The sequence below is a fragment of the Spermophilus citellus genome, assembly GCF_964194105.1.
Source record: "Spermophilus citellus genome assembly, chromosome: 5".
In the NCBI taxonomy this organism is placed as follows: Eukaryota; Metazoa; Chordata; class Mammalia; order Rodentia; family Sciuridae; genus Spermophilus; species Spermophilus citellus.
The window spans coordinates 57896394-57914026 of NC_138186.1; the positions used below are offsets into that span (position 1 = coordinate 57896394).

General features: G+C 36.9%; 1 protein-coding gene across 11 annotated transcripts in view; it reads right to left on the reverse strand.

The window, feature by feature from the left end:
• The window catches only part of USP49 (ubiquitin specific peptidase 49), a 103191-nt gene that overhangs the window by 68257 nt on the left and 17301 nt on the right, over positions 1–17633 (reverse strand). Inside the window, exon 1 of one of the 11 annotated variants that reach the window (XM_081295488.1) lies at positions 5445–5507. The exons of the other annotated variants lie outside the window; for them this stretch is intronic. The gene's annotated coding sequence lies outside the window, so the exon portion shown is untranslated. Of the gene's footprint in view, positions 1–5444; positions 5508–17633 lie in introns of those variants that run through there. 11 annotated transcript variants of the gene reach the window in all.

Consider the following 17633-nt stretch of genomic DNA (forward strand, 5'->3'; position numbering starts at 1 on the left):
AATGACTGCAATATGCTTTGGAATGGGAGGGGCATGGAATTACAGATATATAAAACAAAGAACTGGAGTAGGAACGAAATATAAATGTGGATGACATCTCTTTCAGTGCTCATTTGAAATAAAGTCCCCAAATCACAGGCAGGCATATTCCAAACTTACCTATTAATGAACATACTGATCCCTTGGGCTGTTGGATGTTATCACCATGATGTCTATTTACTAGCAGGAGACCTTACTTAACTTCTCTGAGTCTGTTTCTAATTACCTTCATAGCACTGGTATGAAAATTAAAGGAGAATATGGCTAAAATGCTCATACACTGCCTGGCACCCAGCCACTGGTTTAGTTTTCTTCATTTAACTTTCTACCCTTAGTTTAGAGGAGTTCCCAGGGCTTGAAAAGGAGAAAATCAATCTTGGAATGTTACCCAACTAACTTATTCTGACAAATAATAATAATACAAATGAATATGATAGCTATTAACATCTATAAATCCTTTAATGTACGCCAGATATTCATCCAGTACTTCATTCAATCCTCACAACTATGAGGTAGATATTATTTTTATTCCCATTTTGCAGACAAGGAAATGGAGGCACAAACAAGTTTCATAGATAATAAGTGGCAGAATTAGGATTCAAACACGTTTCTACTCTTTAAGAAATACTAGCCTCGTCTGATTCATAGTGGGGTACGGAGAGGGAGCATGGGAGGAATAGATGAACTCTAGATAGAGCAGAGACCATTGGAGGGGAAGGGAGGGGCATGGGGTTAGAAATGATGATGGATTGTGACGGTCATTATTATCTAGAGTACATGTATGAAGACACAAACTGGTGTGAATATACTTGGTATACAACCAGAGATATGAAAAATTGTGCTCTATATGTGTAATAAGAATTATAATGCATTCCACTGTCATATAAATTTTAAAAATTAATTAAAAATAAATAAATAAGTAACCCATTAAAAAAAAAAAGAAATACTAGCCTCAAGAACTAACATCTAGGTGACAGCAGCAAGGCCCTTCTTTGAGGGTTCACTAATATTATTATAGTCAAATAGGGTACGTTCAGAATTGATCTGCAGAATTGACCTGTTATCTAAAAAATACATACAAATATATAATCTATATAATAATTATGGAGTGACTGGATGGTGAGAAGTAAATATGGTGTCTTAGAGTTTAAAATGTGAATGGGACTAATAGGTGCATTTTAAATTTTTTTTTTAATATCCAGTCTCTTCATTCCTTCATCAATATATATTGAGGACCTATTCAGGATTTGGCACTTTTTTAGACATCAAAGATGTTCACAATAGGTAAAATAAGATGCAGTTGCTGGGACTCCATAATTTTACTATCAGCAAGGATTTGTTGGATTTAAGTATGCTCCTTGACTCAATCATATGATTTTCCTATCCCAATCTATAAGCTCACAGTAAAATGTCTATGTCAAAAATGTTTCAAGTACACAATTAGATGAATAAGAGCAAAACATACTGATATGGCATTTTATGGCTTTCAAAGTACTTCTATACATATCCCTTGGGGTGCCTCAAGCCAGTACTGAGAGCAGGTAAGGCAGGAATGATAGTCTAGGAAGTGATATCTAATGCAGTCTGATTATTGTGGAGTTGAGACATATTCTAACTGCAAAAGAACCAATGGCTCAAAATCTGAATTTGATGCTCTTTCTACATTTGAATAAAAAGTCTACAAAAATGACTTTTTCCAAAGTCAATGTCATAATTGATTTTTTAAAAAATCAGAAACAATCAGCCATATATAATTAAAGTTAAAATAGGCCAAAAGTATTAGAAGATACCAAAGGCTAAAAAAAACTCACACAACTAAATAGAGGAATACTCACACAAATAAAGAAAAATTAATAATGCAAAAAGAAATGTAACATTTTTACATTTCAGTGCACAACATGGACAGCATGAACAAAAGATTCAAGATCTGCTCGTTTTGCATGTTCTAAGATTCGAAATTATCAGTTTATCATGGGTTTTTTTTTTTTTAGAGAGAGTGAGAGAGGAGAGAGAGAGAGAGAGAATTTTTAATATTTATTTTTTAGTTCTCAGCGGACACAACATCTTTGTTGGTATGTGGTGCTGAGGATCGAACCCAGGCCGCACGCATGCCAGGCGAGCGCGCTACCGCTTGAGCCACATCCCCAGCCCTATCATGGGTTTTTTAATAATGGTTTTTAAGTCCAAATTCAGGGCTTCTACATAAGAACTGCAAAATAGACTCATGAGTTCCTGTGAAACACAAAGAGTGCTAGTATTGCAGTTACACACTCTGTGGTTCAAAATTATCTAGGTAGTAATAGCACTGTTCACTTGACATATGAATTGATTTCTTATGAGCTGTTTATTAAAATGCTTTTTCACCAAAAGACAGAAATGTTATGTCAGTTTAAGAAACTATATATTAGAGGGATCATGAACTAAAATCAATTTCCATACATGTATGAGTTTGTCCGGATGAACCCAACTACTATGTATAACCATTACAATCTAAAAGAGAGAAAAAAAGAAAGAAACTGTGTGTTTCTGTGTGTATATTACAGCATACATGAAATAGCCAGCTAGATTGTGACCTTACTGAGGCCAGGGATTATTTTCCACTTATTCCACCATAGTTATAGTACATAAGACATAGTAATATATATTTTGGTCAAATGAATCACCAAGAGATGGTCCCATTTTTATATTTATCTTAAAATTTACCTCTTATATAAAATGATTTCTAACATTTGTAAAGTAGCTTTCTTGCTTTGGCCATATCCTCAGCCCAGAATTTCTAATTTTGATACTGACACGTGTACGCACACACACATAAACACCTCTTTTTTTTTTTTTTTTTTGTATTAGATCAAACTTACGACCTCTCACATGTTAGGCCAGCATTCTACCACATCCTCAGTCTTTATATTTTTTATCTTGAGACAAGGTCTCACTAAGTTGTCCAGGCTGGCCTTGAATTTGCAATCCTCCTGCCTCAGCCTTTCAAGCAAGAGGGATTACAGATGTTTGCCACAGAGCCTGGATAAAGTACCTATTCTCAATTTAAAACTCATTTACCACAGCAAACTGGAATTTTATCATCTTTCCACATGTACACTGTCATGTTAGAACAAAACATTTCATCCTTGAGCCTTCTTAAAGAAAAACAATTTGGGATTAATACAATGATATATGAAATTCAGAATCCCAGACTGAAATATGGTCAAGTTCCACATTAGAAATTTTCCTCCCTAAATACCTATATGGTGGTTAGGACCAAAAAGGCTTTAGGAATCCATCTGCCATGTTGACTGACTTCCATATCTAAAAAGATACTCGAAGAATCTGTTAACTTAAAGGGGCACAAGAGTATTGGAAAGTGAAAAAGCCTCAGATTTAAAATCATAAGGCTTGAGTTTAAGTCCCAGATATTCATTTTTTAACAGTGTGACCTTGGACTACTCACTAATGTCTTAGAATCCCTACATCCTCACCGGTAAAAGGATATAAAATCAGCTCTATTCCCTCAAAAAGATGCTGCAAAGGTCAAATAAGAAAATAAGAATAAGAACATTATAAACTGGCAAGAGCCATACATGAATTAGTTATTCTTTTTTTAATATTTGTTTTAGTTATTCTTTCCTTGCTATCAAAGAAAGAAAAGATTTTAGATTAGTATTCTGAAGAGAAGACACACCAATATTCAAACATTCCATGGGTTCTAGGGAAAGCTGGGATAAAAAGAGCCAGAACACCCAGAATTGAAAGAATTCTAAAATGTGTTTGGTATCCAGTTCTTAATTTCAATTGAAGATGTAGTCTTAACTAAAAGCTTATAAGGACTAGTGGACATAAGATTTTTGCCAGATTGGGAATTCTTTCTCCCCAAATAAGATGACCTAAGAACTTTGGCTTAATATGCTTGCATTCTTCCCAATCATCCAAGATAAATGCAAACAAAAGAATACCAAATCCTATTTAGTCTGGAGAGCAGCCATTTCAGCCTCAAAATCACCTTCACACAACACACATCACAGTTGCTACTTCATCACTCTTGCCTAAATGTAATCTTGTTTTTTGTATGCTCCACATATTATAAATATTAATTGGTAGAGTTTAGTTTGCCAGCATATATCAAACCATTTTTTAAAGTTTTTTAAATATTGAAGATTTCTTTTTCTTTTTGCTAGACAAATAGCATGCCCTTTTATTAGTTTATTTTTATGTGTTGCCAAGGATCGAACCCAGATCTTCACATGCGCTAAGAAAGAGCTCTACCACTGAGCCACAACTCCAGCCCTTCAAACCATTTTAAAACATTAATTCTGTCATTACCAAGCACTTCTTATAAATACTATAAGACAATTTTGGAAACACAGAGCAACAACTTCAATGGTGAGAGAATATTTATGAACATTTATCATACACCCACTATACACTACACCCCACGCTGTTTGACGTGTTTTCACCTTTACTTGTTCATTTGCTTTCCACACTGAGAGAGATGTCAGGTGCATTTTACAGATGAAGAATGAAGAAGGGTCAGATTGGTTAGTAAGTGACTAGCCTATGATCACACAGCCAAGGAAACAGCAGCATCCAGGCCCCAGAGAATTGCGTTGTTAGCAAGGAATGTGAGATTAAATAGTTTTGTGCCCATGGTAAAACGTAATTGGCAGTTAGTTTTGTTCAAGAAGTTCCTGAACAAAAACAGTTTTTAAGTGTTAAACATAAAGACAAAAACAGTTTTAAATTTAAACATAAAGACTTGTCACTACAGTTAGTTGTTTTCATGGGAAAAGCCACAAAGAAAACATTAATTTACTAAATAAAATCAATAACTGTTTTTATAAAGATTATCTCTTCGAGATCATTTCTAAGTAGGTATCAAAAATTACCTGAATCTCACAAACATGAAAATATTTCAAATAAGAATTTTAAATACTATATTTTTTTAAAATGCTTCCTCTAATCAAAGCTCTTCCTTTAAAATTGTTAACTCTAACCTGTATATTGCTATTCACTCTAGTAAGTTGTTTTTCCTGAAAATCCCCATTTAAAAAAACACCTAATGTTTTTAAAATAAACATTCTAAATAGGTTTTAAAACAGACAATAATAAAGGTTGAGATAAAATTATCTAAAGTCTATAGAGCTTTTCAACTAAAAGATTCCAGCAGAAATAATTTAACACTTGATGGCTACACTGTTATTTGGTTAGAGTATTCAAAGATATAATAGATCTTAAAAATATAAAATTGCTGGGGTTATGGCTCAGTGGTAAAGAGCTCACCTAGATGCATGAGGTACTGGGTTCGATCCTCAGCACCACATAAAAATAAAATAAAGATATTGTGTCCATCTAAAACTAAAAAATAAATATTTTTAAATGTATATAAAATTGCATATGAAGTCATTAAACAGTACCCTAATTATAGTCATTAAGAGATCAGGTTCAGGGCCTGGGGATGTAGCTCAGTGGTAAAGCACTTGGCTAGCATGCACAATGCCCTGGTTTCAATCCCCAGCACTGCAGAAGAGGGGGAAAAGGGGAAAAGATGAAGAAATCAGGTTTATGAGCCAGACTGGCCAGATTAGAATCTAAGTGAGTCCATCCAGCTGTGGTACCACACATCTGTAACCCTAGCAACTCAGGAGGCTGAGGCAGAAGTATCCCAAGGCTGAAAGCAAGCCTGAGCAACTTATTGAGGTCCTGTCTCAAAAAAAAAAAAAAAAGGCTGTGATATAGCTCAGTGGTAAAGTGCCCTGGGCTCAATCCTGAATACAACAGAGATGGGAAAGGGCAGAATCCCAGTGAACCCAAATTCCTAGCTGTGAAAATGCCCTGTGCCTCAGTTTCTTCACCTATCTCATAAAGCTGTTGAGAATTAAAGAGTATAAAGTGCTCAGAAAAGTCAATGGCATTGGGGTTAGTTAATTATTTTTTAAGTACTATCTGTGTAAAAAAAATTAAATATACATGTAAAAGACTGAAAGACCTCCATTATTGAGCTATTTTGCTTTCAGATTTAGAATTTAAAACATAATATGCTGGTCACCGTGGTACAAGCCTCTAATCCCAGCTACTTATCTGTAATCCTTGCTCCTAGGAGGCTAAGGCAGGAGGATAGCCAAGTTCAAGACCAGTCTGGGCAACTTATCAAGACTCTGTCTCAAAATAAAAAGGGCTGGGGATGTAGTTCAGTGTTAGAGCATTTGCCTAGCATGTGTGAGGCCCTGGGTTCAATCCCCAGCAGCATGAATGAATGAAAAAATAAAATAAGAAGCATGGGGCTGGGGTTGTAGCTCAATGGTTGAGCGCTTGTCTCTCATGCGTGAGGAACTGGGTTCAATCCTCAGCATCACATAAAATAAAATAAATAAATAAAACAAAGATATTGTGTCCATCTACAACTAAAAACAATTCAAAATAAATAAAGAGGGCTGGGGATGTGGCTCAAGCAGTAGCGCGCTCGCCTGGCATGCGTGCGACCCGGTTCCAGCCTCAGCACCACATACAAAAACAAAGATGTTGTGTCCGCCGAAAAAACTAAAAAAAAAATAAATAAATATTAAAATTCTCTCTCTCTCTCTCTTTGAAAGAAAGAAAGAAAGAAGAGAAACAAACCCCAAACTTTATTGGTAACAGACTAGCAGTAACCTGGGGTGGGGGATAGGGAAAATCACACAGGAACTTCTATACAATACAAATGTTTACCTCAGCTTTTTTTACTACTCTTTAAAATGTACATGTGTTTCCAAATGTATTTCACATATTATTTTTCCCAATAAAGATAAAAACTGGGCTGGGGATGTGGCTCAAGCGGTAGCACGCTCGCCTGGCATGCGTGCGGCCCGGGTTCGATCCTCAGCACCACATAGCAACAAAGATGTTGTGTTCCGCCAAGAACTGAAAAATAATAAATATTTTTTAAAAAATTCTCTCTCTCTCTCTCTCTCTCCTCTTTCACTCTCTCTTTAAAAAAAAAAAAAAGATAAAAACTAATGCATCTCCCAAGCATAGTAACAAGAATGCATTGTTTAACCTTAGAAGAGAGGGAAAATAAATCTGTTGACTTTTTGCAGGTAACTTCAGATGGCTTGCTATATAGTTTACTTAGCCAAGCAAAAATTTCATTGGATTCCACTCAATAATAAGAGATATTATTTTTCTTTGTGGTTTGGCTGTTACAAAAGGGTGTCACTGATTCACGGGAACACCTCTTTATGGTCACAAATCTGGAGGTTGTAAGGAATCTCAGTGGGCTTATCTTCTAACAGGTTTGCTCTCCAGATAAGGGAACTTGAATTCCCTTAGCTTCTGAAAAACAGGCTTTCTCCACTCTGCTCCCAGCTGTTATTACTAGTTACCACTGTCACAGAAAGGGGCACAGCCCATTCTTCAATTGTCTCATGACAGTGACTAGAAAGAGGGTGAATTTATACCATCCATCAGGATCTGTTGAAGACCCAACATGAACCCCAAAAGATGCTAAAACTACAGAGGAGCCCAGTGCTTTAGTCAAAGAAGGTGCCCCATAAATAGCTGTGTCAAAAGTACAAAGCAAGGTTTCTGTTCAAGGCTTTTACACATAAGGGAAAATCGGCAGAGAATTATATGCTGACATATAATGAATTCAGCGGAACATGGGGGCAAAGTTTACAAATTATAAAAGATAGGAGAGAAGGAGAAATAAGAGCAAAGATTTATGTAGCATGGGGTTAAATGGAAGAAGGAGTTTTGGAAGAGAGGGGTTAAAAACTGAGTAAAGAAATCTTTCTAGGGCTGGGGATGTGGCTCAAGCGGTAGCGCGCTCACCTGGCATGCGTGCGGCCCGGGTTCGATCCTCAGCACCACATACCAACAAAGATGTTGTGTCCGCCGAGAACTAAAAAATAAATATTAAAAACTCTCTCTCTCTCTCTCTCTCTCTCTCTCTCTCCTCTCTCACTCTCTCTTTAAAAAAAAAAAAAAAGAAATCTTTCTAGAAATTTCTCCAAGGAAATCTGTTGACATTTTTACAGGTAAACTAATTTGTTCTACATATTTTACCAGTCATAATCATATTAAGCAAAGAATTCCCATCCTCTCTCACAAAGAACTTGAACCCACTGAGAGAAAGGGAATAGTAAGTAGTAAGAAAAAAGAAACATTTTAAATACTCAATATAAATTCTTTAAAACATGAATATCTTTAAATGGTAAGACACAAATTTTCTCCAAGTTTTGTTTTTTGTTTTTGTTTTTTACTAGGAATTTAACCCAGGGGCAATTGACCACTGAGATACAACCCCATCCCTTTTTATTTTTAATTTTGAGACAGAGTCTCTGTAAGTTGCTTAGGCCTTATTCAGTTGCTGAGGCTGTTCTTGAACTGGCAATCTTCCTGTCTCAGCCTCCCAAACCACCAGAATTAAGGCGTGTGCCACCATGTCCAGCAAATTTTCTCAAGTTTTAAAGTTCATTCAAATAAAATGAGACCCCCAAATATTAACAAGGAATAAAACATATTGGAGGGGCTGGGGATGTGGCTCAAGCGGTAGCACGCTCGCCTGGCATGCATGTGGCCCAGGTTCGATCCTGAGCACCACATACAAACAAAGATGTTGTGTCCGCCGAAAACTAAAAAATAAATATTAAAAATTCTCTCTCTTTCTCTCTCTCTTTAAAAAAAAATATTATTGGGGTGGAGGTACTGGGGATTGAACTCAGGGGCACTTGACCACTGAGCCACATCCCAGACTTATTTTGTATTGTTTATTTAGAGACTGGGTCTCACTGAGTTACTTAGTGCCTTGCTTTTGCTGAGACTGTCTCTGAACTTATGATCCTCCTGCCTCAGCCTCCAGAGCCACTAAGATCACAGGCATGTGCCACCACAACTGGCCATAAAATAAAATTTTTTAATTTCACAAATAACTGTGACTTCAATCCTAGAGTAAATTAACAGGATACCTGGGTGACATAACTAATGGAAATAGGGTTTCTAAAGGCTGGGAATGTAGCTCAGTGGTAGAATGCTTGCCTAGCATACACAAAGCTTTGGGCTGGATCCCCAACACTGCAAAAAATAACAACAATAATAGTAATGATAATGATGAGAAGGAGGAGAAGGAGGAAGAAAAGGAGGAGAAGTAGAATAGGAAAGGGCTTCTATTTCCAGTTAGTTTAAAAGGAAAAGATAGAGCCATATGTGGAAGAAAAAGAACACTACAAAAGGGGTCAATTCTAGTTTAGATGAGTGAAGATGATGGGCTCAGGCCTGTAATCCCAGTAACTAGGGAGGCAGAGTCAGGAGTGTCTCAAGTTCAAGGCCAGCCTCAAAAACCTAGTAAGACTCATGTCTACAAATAAAAAGGACTGGGGTTGTAGTGGTAGAGCACCCCTGTATTCAATCTCAGTGAAGGATGGGAGAGAGGAAGAGGAGGAGTTGTTTTAATCCTCCATTTAGAGAAGCTATATTTACTAAGGTATAGTTGACAAAACAGTGTATATTTGCAATGTACAAAGTGATTTTTTAATATGTCTATGCACTGTGAAATGGTTAAATCTAGCTAACTGACATATCCATCACTTTACATACTTATTTTTTGTTGTGAATACAAGAAAGTTGTGGAAGAAGAAAAACAAATTAGTAAGTTATTTGATTCAACAAGACAAAGAAGGCTAAAACCCATGTTGAGCAGAAGCCCCGAGCAAACTGAACTGTCCATCAGAAAAACTCAGAATGCCTCTGAAAGGGGGATCAGAAGGTAGGGCTGGAAAAGAGAAAGAGAGAGAGAGAGAGAGAGAGAGAGAGAGAGAGAGAGAGAGAGAGAGAGAGAGAGAGAGAAAGAAACACTCCAGTCTGATTCCCAGCAGCTACTGGGCAGAAAATGAGAGTTCTCTCTCTAAAAAGATTAGTAAATAGACTATGAACTTAGGAACAACTAGGGGCAACCCACCTGTCTAAAAAATATTGGAATTAAGACAAATATTCTGAAGGTATCCCCACTCAGCCCCCAAACGCTGCAGTCAGATTGATAAGCCATGTCCAAGAGAAAAACTACATTTACTGACTGCTAGCAGGGCCATCTCTAAAAAGTTGGGTCCCTGGCTAATCACCTCATAATGAAGACTACCAGGCAGGGAACCATGGCACACACCTGTAATCCTTGCTACTTGGGAGTCTGAGGCAGGAGGATGGCAAATCATGCAGCCTCAGCAATTTAGTGAAACCTGCCTCAAATTTAACAAATGGAAAGGGCTGGGAGTATAACTCAGTGGTGGAGTGCCCCTGGATTCAATGCCCAGTACCACAATAATAATAATAACTACCACCACTAACTTTCAGAATTTGCACTTTGGCAAAGTCAGCTTTCGGTTTTTCAGAGGCTCACTCCTGAATATGTGTAAAAACCCTTGTATATTTTTAAAAACTCCCTAAATGAAAGACCAAAACAAATAAATAAAGGTATTTTAAGGAAATTGAGAGAGTAAAGGAAGCTGAATAAACTTTTTTAAAACTTTATAATTAACATACTCAGGAGTTATTCCATCTATAAAACAAAAAAAATACAAGAGTATTAAAAAGTAACATTCAGATAAAAAAAATTTAAATGACGGCAAAAATATAGAACTAATTACAAGGCCAAGACACTTATCAGAAAGTAAACCAAGAGACAAACAGATGGAAAATATAAAAGATGAGGAAATTATAGAACTTTTCAGTCCAGAAGTCCCAACACAGTAAGTTTCAAGACAGATCTGGTGGTGCAGGCCTATAATCCTGGCATTCAGGAGGCTGAGAAAGGAAGATGGCAAGTTTGAGCCCAGCCTCAGCAACTTAGTGAGGCCCTAAGCAATTTGGCAAGACCCTGTCTCAAAATAAAAGATAAAAAGGGCTGGGTAGGGGCTGGGATTGGAGCTTAGTGATAGAGCGCTTGCCTAGCATGTGTGAGGCACTGGGCTTGATCCCTGGTACCATATAAAAATAAACAAATAAAATTTTTTTTAAAAAGTATTCTGTCCATCTACAACTAAAAAAAAAAAAAAATCTCAGTACCAAAATAATAAATAAATAAACAAGTTCCAGAGAGAAAGAATAGGGGAAGCTAAGGGTAAGACAGAGGAGAAAAAGATCAGTTAAAAATTAAGAAAATCTTCCAGAAGTGGGGGGAAAAATGTTTCTAAATTGAAAAGGCCCTCAGAATTCCCAGAATAACAGATACAATAAGGCCCAGAGTGAATCAGGTTACCGTAAAATTTCATAACATCTCTAGGGAGGCAAAAAGAATCAAGAATCAGAATAGCATTAGACTTCTCAATGGGAGCAACAGAAGGTAGACGTCAACAGAGCAATGCCTGTTGAACTCAGAGAAAATAGTCTCCAATCTAGAATTCTATAACCAGGAAAACTATAAATCAATGATTAGGTAATTTTTTCTTAAATGAATAACTTTCGTACCTGCAGATTTACAAATAATGTACATCCCATGCATGGTTCCCTCCAGAGCTTCTAGAAGAGGTGGCTCCACAAAATTAAGTAGAAATGACAAAGCAGGAAGATATGAGGTCCAGGAAACACTGGGGTTGGGGGTGGTGCCATTTTCAACATAGGAAGGCAAAGGAAATACCTAGGACATGGGAGAAAGTAGATCCCAGGATGAGAACTATGCAGCTCTAGAGAATAGCTTATCATAAAATTTCTGAACAGGGCTGGGGATGTAGTTCAGTGGTAGAGTGCTTGCCTGGCACATGTGAGGCTTGTCTAGCACTGTGTTTGATCCTCAGCACCACATAAAAATAAATGGATAAAATAAGGATATTGTGTCCATCTACAATTAAAAAATAGTTTTGAAAAATTGCAGAACAATCGGTTTGCTTCACGTTTTGGTCAGAAATGAAAACACATTTAAAAAAAAAAAACAACTATATTGCATCCTTAGGGAAAGGAAGCACATATACTTCATGCCTGTTGGAACAGGTGAAGATCATTCTGAGTCAGTCACTGACCCATTTCTGAAGACTGAAACAAGAAAGAGCAGAACCTACGCACAAACCAGAAACAACTGCTGCCCAGCTTCCTCTAAGACCCCAACAACTGACATCTGAATTACAAAATATGCTGTTCTCTATATCTCCAGATACTTTCAAAATTAAGAAAGCTATATTTTCTATTGCCTTTTCATAGCAAAATGAGGGATAAAGTATTTGCTATCATCCACTAATAATGAAGGAGTATTAAAACCATACTTATTAATCACATTAGGGTCATTGTGAGAAGGCAGATAGAAGGTGTGGCTTGTTATTTACTCCATTTTCTGACATCTAAGTAAACTGCAAACACAGAAATAGCAAACTCTGGTTTTGTTATTTTTTGACATTCTATTCATTTCTGACCATGGAAATATTTTTTAAAACTAAACCATACCAAAGCTACCTTGGTAAACACATTTGCCCCCCATTTTTCAGCATAAATGAAGATAAGAATAGATTACTAGCAAAGTATTTTACCTACAGCATACCAATAGTTTTTAAATAGAATGTTTCATGGTCTCCTAAAATCTGGAATAAAAATTTACTTTATGCTCTGTTTAAATTTTCTTTTGTTTTTGTTTTTGAGACGGGAGGGGGAGGTCTCAAAATATTGCTCGATCTGACTTTGAATTTGTAGGCTCAAAAGATGCTTGTTTTAGCCGGGCACGATATCACACACCTGTAATCCCAGCAACTCAGGAGACTGAGGCAGGAGGACTGTGAGTTCAAAGCCAGCCAGCCCCAGCAACTTAGCAACTCCCTGTCTCAAAATAAAACATAAAAAGGTTAAGAATATGTCTCAGTGGTGAAGCACTCCTGGGTTCAATCCCTGGTACCAAAAAAAAAAAAAAAAAAAGAGAGAGAGAGAGAGAGAGAGAGAGAGAGAAAATCCTTGTTTTAGTCAGTTTTGCATTGCTTCTACCAAAGTAACCTGACAAGGACAACTTATAGGAAGGAAAGTTTATTTGGGGCTCATGGTTTCAGGTCTCAGTGCATTGCTGAGTCCCAAAATGAAGCAGGACATCATGGCCAAAGAGCAAGACCAAGGAAAGAAGTTCACCTAAAGGTGGCTAGAAAGGAGACAGAGGGAGAGAAGGGCCATAGGGAAGAGGCACAGTGGGCATGCCCCCAGTGTCCCACCTCCTCCAACTCATCCTACCTGCCTGCAGTTAACACCCAGTCAGGCCATTTAAACTGGGATGGGCTGACAGGTTACAGCTCTCCCAATCTAACCATTTTACCTCTGGCTATACCTGCATTAACACAGGAGCTTTCAGGAGACACCTCATAGCCTCAGTCTCCTGAGTTAGTGGAACTACAGGCACATACCACTATGCCCAGCTTTCTTTTTTGTAAAGTCTGATAACATACATTATTACCTTATAAAATATATGTATATCCCAAATTTCCTCTAGCTTTATAAACAACAACAAAAAAAAAATAGCTGGATGTAGTGGTGCATTGTCTGTTATAATCCCAGCTACTTGGGAGGCCAAGGCAGGAGGAAAGTTGGAGGTCAGCCTCAGCAACTTAGCAAGATCTTCTCTGGAAATAAAGAAGAGCCAGGTACATTCCAGCAGACCTGTAATCCCAGCTGTTTGGGAAGCTCAGGTAGGAGGATCACAAATTTGAGGCCAGCTTCACCAACTTAGAAAGCTCTATCTGAAAATTTGAAAAGTGTTGAGGATATATTAGAGCATTTGCCTGGCATGTGAGAGATCCTGATTTCAATCCCCAATACCACAAAAAGATAAAACAAATAAAATTTAAAAAGCTGGGGATGTAGCTCAGAGGTAGAGTACCCCCAGGTTCAATCCCCAGTTCTATAACAATAAATAAAAATTTTAAGAAATACTATTCACTCTTTCATGCTTATAAAAGGAATAAGTTGACTTTGCAAAAAGATGCCAAGTCTTGCTAAATCAATCTGAAAGCACAATCTCAATCAAAATTACAAAAGGGGACTAAGTCTCAGTGGTAGAGCATTTGCTTAGCATGCAAGAGGCCATGGGTTCAATCACAGGAAGAAAAGGAGAAAAATTGTTCCATATACATTAAAAACTTAATGAGAAAAGTAAAACTATAAAGCTAAAAATAATAAATAATCTGAGAGACCTAAGTCCAAGGAGCACTAATAAGGAAAATAAATATTAAGGCTAAAAAATTACGGATTCAACTACATGAAAAAATTAATAATGATACCCAAGGAAATGATATTCACATGATTCAAAACCACCCAGGGATTTTATATTCATAAAAAATCAACAAGAAAAATCAACCTCGTTGATTCTATGAGTCAACAAGAAAAACTCAGGAAACAAGACATGAAGAGGCAATTCACATAAAAGCAGCAAACAGCCAACTAGAATACGAAGAAATGCTCAAATTCACTGATAATTAGAAATACATATTGAGACGGTATTAAATGGCAAAAATGTTTTCTAAATGTGGACAATACCAAGTTTTAAGAGGTTATAGGAACACAATGCTTATCGGGTGTACACTATACAATCATTCAGCACCTAATAGCACTTACATCATAATGGCCCTCCTGAGTCTGCATCCCGGAAATTCTCAATATGTTCATAATGGACACTGGTAGCATTGTTTGTGGCAGCCTGTGTGTCCACTGCTATGGGAATGGATGCACACCATAGAATACTATGCTACAGTTAGGAACAATCAGCAAAAACTACATTCAGCATAAATAGATCTAAAAACAGTGCTGAGTGAAAAGATTAAAAATCAGAGTAGGATCTATGGCATTTTTATGTGGAGAATTCTACAGCCAAATTCTACGAAAGTATGGTGTAACGAGCTATTTTATAATTAAAGATACAAAAAAATTTCACTAAGTATTTTACTTTAAAAAAAAAACTTAATTTTATTTATTTATTTTTACGTAGTGCTGAGGATCGAACCTAGGGCCTCACACGTGCTAGGCAAGTGCTCTACTGCTGAGCCACAACCCCAGCCCCTCACTAAGTATTTTACAAAGATACATATAGAATCAAGGACAAATATCAGACACATTAGAGAGTGTGCCTGTGAGGTAGGGGAGAGAAATGGGCATAGGACAGAGCTGAACAGAAGATCTCTGAACAACGATGCCAGACTGTACCCAAATCAAGGAATATGAAGTCCATATTCACAAATGATACTTTTCATTCATGCATACATTAAATACTCAATTAAAACTTACTGAATACCTCATGAGTGCCAAGAACTATCTTTGAACAAAAACTTTTCTTATATCTGAAGGCTTTTTTTAAAAAAAAAAAAAAACCTCAAAAGATATTCTTTTGGGGGGAGGAGGTCAGTTTTCTGGGTACTGAATCCAGAGGCACTTCACCACTGAACTACATCCCCAGACCTTTTTATTTTTTTACCTTTAAGACAGGGTCTCTGGGCTGTAGTTGTGGCCCAGTGGGAGAGCACTTGCCTAGCATGTGTGAGGCACTGAGTTCGATTCTCAGCACTGAGTATAAATAAATAAACAAAATAAAGGTCCATCAACATCTAAAAAAAATTAAAAAAAAAAAAAAAGACAGGGTCTCACTAAGTTGCTTAGGGCCTTGCTGTATTGTTGACACTGGCAAACTTGTAATCCTCCTGCCTCAGCTTCCTGAGCCACTGGCATGAGCCAAAAGATATTCTTTAACTTACATTAGAATATATAGAATATTTTTATAAAACCTTTTAATCAAATGAATTACACCTGAAGTTCTGTAAAGGATAAGTCCAGATACAAAAAGAACTCTGAAACTCTACATAAATAACACTGTCACTGATATAGTTTAGATGTGGTATCCCCCCAAAAGCTCACATATGAGACAATGTAAGAAGGTTCAAAGAAATGATTGGGTTGTAAGAGTCTTAACTCGATCAGTGATTTAATCCCCTGATAGGGATTTACTGAGTGGTAATTGAAGTGGTAGGGTGTGGCTGGAGGAGGCAGGAATTGGGTATATCTGTCGAGTGGGCGGTGGGTCGATCTGCTTTCTGATCACCATGTAAGCTGCTTCCCTCTGCCACACTCTTATGCTATGATGTCCTGCATCACCTAGAGCTCCACAGACTTGGACTTCTGAAACCGTGAGCCCCCAAATAAACTTTTCCTCCTGTACAATTGTTCTGGTCAGCTCCTTTAGTCACAGCAGCAAAATAGCTGACTAAAACAGCCACATTTTAGTCCACAGATAAGACATCTTTTTTCATGGTTTTCAATGGTAAAACAATTACTTTATGAAGGAGGAAGTCTCTTTATTTGCTTGGTTTAATTTTCTCCCAAAGATATTTCAACTGCTCAGGAACTTCTCACCAGATTTATGTTTTCTTAAAGATTTCACAAGCAGACTGCTGGCTGCCAATGTAGGTGTTGTAGTTAATATGCTCATTACACCACCCTGCTAATGAAAACTGATTAACATGCAATGTGACTGTCTATCCCACATCCCCTGGGCACAGAAAATGAATGGCATTTTCAAAAAAAAAAAAAGGTATTTGTCTCCTCTCCCCTTTTAAACACGAAATGACACAAATCCTAAATGTTAACTCGTATATATAATATTGATAAAGAAGACTAATAGCAACGTATAAGATATTATATGCCTAATAAGATAAATTGCAATACTTTACTTTAGTATTTCAAAGTTTAATAGTAAGTGTCAATAGGTAGGAAGATCCAAAGGTGAAGAATAAGAATATTTAGGCCAACCACCAATATTATTTGAAAAACTTTAAACTACATGATCTGGCCAGCCATGGTAGTGCACACCTAAACTCCTAGCACCTCAGGAGGCTGAGGCAGGAAGACTACCAAGTTCAAGGCCAGCTTCAGCAATTTATCAAGGTCTTAAGCAATTTAGCAAAGCCTATCTCAAAATAAAAATAAAAACGGCTTGAGATGTGGCTTAGTGGCAGAGCACCCTGGGTTAAATCCTTAGTACCAAAACTACATGATCTGTCAGTGGGGGTCAATGGAACCATCACTGTACATGATAAAAGGTAAAAGTAATTTACACTGGCTTACAAAAGATAATATAATTCTCAATGGGTGTTACTGTCTGCCGGAAACTATTCACACATTTTATTTGTATTATTTAAGTGATTCCTCACAACCATCCAATAGACTAGGTACTAATTATCATCCCATTTTACAGATCATTTTTTGAATCAAATGCAGGTTTCTCTACCATTACCTTTAAAACCTCCACCAATTGGCCTTAACTTCTACTATATGCCCTCTTTCTGCCATTTCAGTCCTCATTTCTGACTCAAAACCTTGACTTAGTATTCACATAAATGAAACAGCTCTTTACATGGTTGATCTCTTTCTTATCTACTACTACAGGAAGTTCTTTCATAAAAATGTTCTCAGTTAAATGACCCATCCTGTGCTTGTTAAAATTAAGCACCAAAAGTATACAGAGTAAAAAGTGAACTTAACATTTTACAAAAAAAAAAAAAAAGGAGTATTCTATATTGTTCTACAACATGACCCTCTCTTTTTTCTTTCTTTCTTTCTTTTTTTTTTTTTGGTGGTACTGGGGACCAAACCCAGGAACTCATGCATGCTAGGCAAGCATTCAACCACTG